The sequence below is a fragment of the Paralichthys olivaceus genome, chromosome 6 (genome assembly GCF_024713975.1).
Source record: "Paralichthys olivaceus isolate ysfri-2021 chromosome 6, ASM2471397v2, whole genome shotgun sequence".
NCBI lineage: Eukaryota > Metazoa > Chordata > Actinopteri > Pleuronectiformes > Paralichthyidae > Paralichthys > Paralichthys olivaceus.
Window position 1 is genome coordinate 1160407 of NC_091098.1, and position 6992 is coordinate 1167398.

The following is a 6992-nucleotide window of genomic DNA, read 5'->3' on the forward strand; positions in this document are numbered from 1 at the left end:
ACTCAACAACTGTGTATGAGATATAATATCAATTATAGCTGCTATAAGGAGCAATGGGTTGGGGCCAGGCATTTGAGGAAGTATAGGAGGAAAAAGAGAGGTGGAAGAGGTAAATTAGCTTTTCATGATGTATTTTGCTTGAATAGACATAAACTGAATTATTATGCTTCAACCATTGTTTGAACTCACATCTCAGACACTGAAGTCAGGTCATGATCTTGATGAGCTACCTGGCAGGTGACATCACTTGACTGATGTAACAGGACACTATAACGACATGCAGTCTGCAGGGCTGCTGACTATTATTACAGTAAACAATTCAGTTATTAAGATAAGATTTTGATAATTTTGTACTTCATCAGTATAATTTATTTTCACAAATGTAGATTGCTCCTTGAGTGAGAAACTGATGTATGATGTATTTCCTAAATAGGTGACATGATGATACATTCCAAAACATAATAAATTGTATTTGAGATAAAATTCTGAAATGTTTCAGTTCAATTCAAATAAGATATATTTTTATAGCGCCAAATCATAATACACATTATCTCAAGGCACTTTACATAGAAGGTCAAGACCTTAAAATCCTATTAATATAGAGAAACCCAACAGTTCCCACAATGAGCAGCACTTTGGCAGCTGTGGAGGAAAAACTCCCTCATTAACAGGGAAAAACCTCTAGCAGAACCAGGCTCAATGTGGGCGGTCATCTGCCTCGACCGGTTGGGGTGAACAAAGAAAAGGGGAGGAGAGGAGAGATGGGTGGAAAAGAGGGGAGAGAAGAGGGAATGATAGTGGGGAGGGGGAGGAGGGGGAGAGAGAGAGATGAGAGAGACCGGGAACACTTTAGCACCATCAGGTATCAGATCTGACTAGCTAAAATGTAAACAATAGTGTTAAGACTAATAATTATGTAATAAAACATGTCATTACATTTCATCTAGCTGACACATTTGTTCAAAGCGACTTAAAATCAGTACATTCACCCATTAGGTTACAAACCCAGAACAAGAATCAAGTAAGTTCAATTCAGCCAGGAACAATAACTCTAGTCTACAATTTAACCATTTAATGCACAAATGGGAATACAGTTGTGCTTGAGTGGATGGCTCCACTCTTTGGATGTTCCCTGGAGGGTAACTTACCTCTTATTAAGTTTGTTTTGACGACAGCAGCAATCCCGGAGCAACAACATCGCAGCGCTACCTGTTTAGCATCAGCAGCTAGCATTTAACCTAGCTCCTTAGCCTGAACTAATCAGGTAACATTGACCTCTGTGGGCATGACTTAGTTGTCATTCTTCACTCAGCGACCTCAGCTCCACTTGCGCTTCTCCTTTTTGCCCATTTATGGGTTAGCCAGGACCTAGGAAAGTCAGACACCAGCAAGACAGTGCCTGGTGAAATGCCCATTGAGAGACTAATTTTCAGTCTTCAGAAAGGAACGGCAACAGGAGGCGGAACAGGAGCAGGAGGTGTTGGCTTCACCGCCGACCTTGGAGTTAGAACAGGAGCATGACGCTTCAGCTTCACCACCAACCTTAGAGCAGATGGCAGTGTGGAGACCAGACCATTTGTGGAGACTGGAGTATGCGCTGCCGGAGCTGTGCCCCCCACCAACTTCAGCGCTACACGGAGATGGGGAATCGGACGCCAAATCAGAGCCACGTCGCTGCATCCTTCAGCTCAGTGCGGCAGGTGGGAGCAGGAGCAGATCTACAGAGGACGCTGTCTCTATAGCACTTAATACATACCTCACCCACCTGGAGCACTTCAATACATATGCCAGGATGATAATTGTTGATTTCAGCTCCGCATTCAACACAATAGTCCCCCACAAACTGGTAAACAAACTCAAAAACCTCAGACTATCCACCACATTCTTCTCATGGATTATTGACTTCCTCAAAAAATAGACCACAAACCGTTAGGATGGGCAACCACACATCCTCCATGATCGTCCTGAATACAGGAGCACCACAGGGCTGTGTGCTCAGTCCTGCATGAGTGAACTGATGGGTGTACAGTTCACTCATGACTGTATCAATCAATCAATCAATCAAATTTATTTATATAGCACGATATCACAACAAACAATTGTCTCAGGGTGCTGCACAAAAGTCCAAGATCCTAAGAAACACACGGGCCCTCCTGACTCCCTCATGGTCCAACATGCGTAGTAGTATGACCCATGGCTCCAAAGGTGAGAGGTCCTCAGGTGAGAGTGCTAGTGGTTGCGTGACCCTCCCTGTCAGCACTACGACAGACCAGCGACCTCACTAGATCCATCCCTCATCAGGACGGGCTCCGGAGAGCCGCACAGTACGGACCAAGGAGGGGAGGAGAAGACCCAAGGAATTAGAGATATGTAATAAGATATAGCAAAATACACCAGGCAGAGAGTGAAGAAGAGAGCAGGTGCTGGTTTGTGGTGCCTGATGGGTGATCCCCCAGCAGTATAGGCCTATAACAGCATAGCTATGGATGACTAAGGTTCAGGGTTGAGCCAAAAAGCTTTATCAAAAAGGAAGGTATTAAGTCTAGCCTTAAATGTAGAGTCCGTGTCTGCCTCCCTCACTGAGAGTGGGAGCTGGTTCCAAAGTAGAGCTGGGTGACTAAAAGTTCTGCCACCCATTCTACTCTTAGTAACTCTAGGCACTACAAGGAGTCCAGAGTTTAGGGAGTGAAGTGGTCTGTGGGGGCAGTAAGGGGTTGTGAGTTCTTTAATGTAGGATGGGGCCTGATTGTTGAGGGCCTTATAAGTCAGTAAGAGGATTCTGAAATCTGTCCTCCAGTTGAACAGGAAGCCCGTGAAGTGAAGCTAAGACAGGAGTAATGTGATCCCGTCTTCTGGTTCCTGTCAGTACTCGTGCAGCAGCATTCTGCACTGGCTGAAGGGTTCTTAAGGATCAGCTGGGACATCCTGATAATAGGGAGTTGCAGTAGTCTACCCTAGATGTAATAAAGGCACAAATCAGTTTTTCAGAATCCTGTTTTGACAGGATGTGTCTGATTCTCTTTATATTACGCAGATGAAAGAAAGCTATTCTGGAGGTTTGACTAATTTATTGGGTAAATGAAAGATCTTCATCAATGATAACTCCTAGGTTCTTCACAGTGGAGTTCGGAACCAGGCTGATATCATCTAGGTTCACCGACTGGTTAGACAGAGTTTCTCTGAGATGCCTAGGACCAAGGATTATGACCTCAGTTTTGTCTGTGTTTAACAATAAGAAATTCTGGGTCATCCAGGCCTTGATGTCTTTAAGACAGTTTTGAAATGGAATTAAATGGTTCAGTTCGTCTGGCTTCATAGATAAATATAATTGGGTGTCATCTGCATAGCAGTGAAAAAGAATGTTATATTTTCTAATAATATTTCCTAATGGTAACATGTATAAATTGAAGAGTATTGGACCAAGAACCGAACCTTGTGGGACTCCATGATTAACTTTAGTGTATGATGACTATTCATCATTAACACTAACAAAGTGGAATCTATTTGATAAATAAGAACCAAACCAGCTTAATGCTGTCCCTCCAATCCCAACCTCTTACTCTAATCTGATTTACAACAGCTCTTTCTAAAAGTTTTGAAGTAAAGCGGAGGTTTGATATAGGTCTGTAATTTGCTAAGATACCTGTATCCTAGCCTGGCTACAGTGCTGAAGAGAAACCTGGGTTTGTTCTTATTGTCCTCTATTAGTCTAGAGTAATATGAGGTTCTGGCACGTTGAAGAGTTTTTTTATACACTTCAAGGCTACTTCTCCAGGAAGTAAAATTAACTTCCTCTCTAACCTCCATGTTGCCTGTTTTAGGGTCTGAGTTTCAGAAGTAAACCACGGAGTGAACCTCCTCTGATGAATTAACTTCTTTTTCAGAGGAGCAATACCATCAAGGACAGTTTGAAGTCCTGAGGTTGTACTATCCTCTAAGTTATCGAGTTCAGCAGGAGCGAGGTTGAAAAGATTATCACTCATTTCATTTTACGCATGGCTGCAGAATAGAGGGGATTATCTCCTTGAATTTATCAATTTTGTTATCGGACAGTAACTGACTATGGGAGAATTTTTGACTCGCCTGAGTACAGTTGCTAGTCATAAATTCAAATGAGAGAAGGAAATGATCTGATAATAAAGGGTGGAATCACACACTACTAGATTCTCAACATCAATGCCATGTGTCAGTTTAAGGTCTAAGGTGTGGTTAGGAGTTGGTTTATCTACGTGCTGACTGAAACCAAATTAATTTATCAGAGAGTTAAACGCACCTCTAAGGCTATCATTTGCTTCATCAACATGAATGTTAAAGTCACCCATGATGATGATTTTATCTGCACTAAGGACTAATTCTGACAGAAATTCTGCAAATTAATTTAGAAACTCTGTATAAGCAGCAGGTGGGTGATATAGGATGGTTAAATAAACAGGTTTATGTTGTTTGAGGGTTGGGTGGGAAAGATAATGTCAGGGGGATGGCAGAAGTGGCAGGCGTGGACCCAAATGCACGACACGGAAGCAGACAAGGATTAGGCAAAGTTCTGGGTTTATTTCAAAGCAGAGGTCAATTTCCAGGCAGACAGTCCGAGGCAAACAGAACCAGCAGGGAGTAGGCGAAAGGGGAATCCAGGTAACAGAGCAGAGGTCAGGAGCCAGGTGATCAGTCCACAGCAAACAATGTCCGACAGGGAGTAGGCGAGAGAAGGGTCCAGAGAACAGGCAGGTAGGTAACACGGAGGTCAGGCAGGCGATAGGTAGGGAAGGTAACGCTGGAAGGTAAGGCATGAAAACACTAACGATCTGGCAGAGGACAAAGGAAACTGGCAGGCAGATATACTGGAGGTGACTAATGAGCGGATTGGAGATAGGTGCGTATGTGGGTGGAGCCGGTGTGGACGTGCAGAGCAGGAGGGGAGTGGCTGAACTCTGAAACGACACAGGGATTAGTATATGGAAAACTGATAGTGAAAACATTAATAGGAAGGGGAAATCGTGACAGATAAAGGGTGAGGTTTTCAAACAATGTAAAATGTTCTTCAACTCGAGGGGTGATTGTAAGGTAAGAGTTATATATTGCTGCTACCCCTCCACCTCTACCTGTACTTCTGGGAATATGTGTATCACCAGGGGTTGGAGGTGTAGCTTCATTTAGGATCACAAATTCGTCCTGTTGGAGCCAGGATTCTGTTATACAGAATAAATCAAATTTGTGATCACTAATCAGGTCGTTGATCAGTAGAGATTTGGACCTGAGTGATCTGACGTTTAGTAAGCCACATTTAATTTTCCTATGTTTAGATTGTGTGGCATGGGTTGTCTTGATTTTTACTAGGTTAATGTGGACTGCTCCTCTCCTTCCTATCCTCCCCCTAATGGGGACATTATGAGTTTTGGGGGCAGACACAGCCTTTATCATAGATGTAGGTGACTGATCCAGAAGCGCAGAGAAGTGTGTAGGACTGCAACTCTGCTGCCTGGTCTCGACTCTGAATTGTCAAGTTAAATAAGTTATAATATTTCTAGCCATAAGAGAGGCTCCATCCAACGTGGGGTGGATGCCATCTCTCCTCATAAGACCAGGCTTTCCCAGGGATTTTGGCCAATTTTCTATATAGCCCACATTATGCGACTAAACATGGCATCACTACTTATATTTGGCAGGGGGCCAGAGAAGATTACGGTGTCGGACATAGTTCTGGCATATGTACACACCGATTTAACATTAATTTTAGTGACATCCGACTGATGCAGGAAGGTGTCATTACTGCTGACGTGGATGATAATCTTATTACATTTCCTGTTACGTTTAGCCAGCAGTTTAAGATTTGACTCTATGTCTCCAGCTCTGGCCCCGGGGATACACTTAACTATGGTAACTGGTGACGTAAACTTCTCGTCGTACTACGGAGTCTCCAATGACCAGAGTCGTGTCCTGAGCCGGTGCGTTGCTGAGAGGGAAAAATGTATTGGAAACACGAATGTGATGGTGGTGTGCCGGGGGCTTTGCTTTAGCAGTATGCTTCTTTCCTCGAATAGTCACCCAATCACCCTGACTTCCCGGCTGCTCGGGAACCGCTGAGGAAGCTGAGGAAGCTGAGGAAGCTGAAGCTACTGGGCTCGCACCATCTACTGAGGACAAGCTAATACTAGCCGCTAAAGGTTGTGCCACAATGGTGCGGAGCCATGCCTCTAGCTGACTAAGCCTCACCTCCAACTTACTGAATAAACTACATTTAATACACATATCTTTACCACTAGGAGGCAGAGGAGTGGCTAATCATCAGACACACCGAGCAAGAGAGGGCAGGAGAGGGAGAGGAAGAGGGGGAAGCCATGGCTGCCACTAAAGCTAGGAGCTAAGTTTGCTAACCGGCAAAGAAATGACGCTTCACCAATGTTTAGCGTGAGAGTGGCAGGCACGCAGCAGGGGATTAAGGTTGTGATTGTGGATAGATAGAGAGTCAATATGGAAACGTTTTCAGAATAATAGAAATATAATAGGGAAGAGAGACACCCATTAACTCCTTGAACACAATAGTGAAGTTTGCTGATGACACCACTATAGTAGGACTAATCTCAGACAATGACGGGGTTGCCCTACAGAGAGGAAGTACAACATCTGGTTTAGTGGCGCACTGACAATAACCTGGTCCTCAACACCTCAAAAACCAAAGAGATAATCGTGGATTTCAGGAGAACCAGGAAGACCACACCTCCCCCTCTTCACATAAATGGTGAGGAAGTACAGTGTATGAATGACATCAAGTTCCTGGGAATCCACATTACAGAGGATCTGACATGGCCCTTAACACCTCCCACCTGGTGAAAAAAAGCTCAACAGAGGCTCTTCTTTTTGAGGAAACTCAAAAAAGCACAATTCCCCCCCAAGCTCCTTGTCAACTTCTACAGGAGCACCATAGAGACAATTCTCTACCAAAGCGCCACTGTGTGGTACACCAGCTGCACAGCAGAGAACCGGAGAGACTTGGC

The 6992-nt window shown here is 44.1% G+C and overlaps 1 pseudogene; it reads right to left on the reverse strand.

The window, feature by feature from the left end:
- Window positions 1-5467: 5467 nt before the first annotated feature.
- Window positions 5468-6460, reverse strand: LOC138410453 (uncharacterized; annotated as a pseudogene).
- Between the last annotated feature and the right edge of the window lie 532 nt (window positions 6461-6992).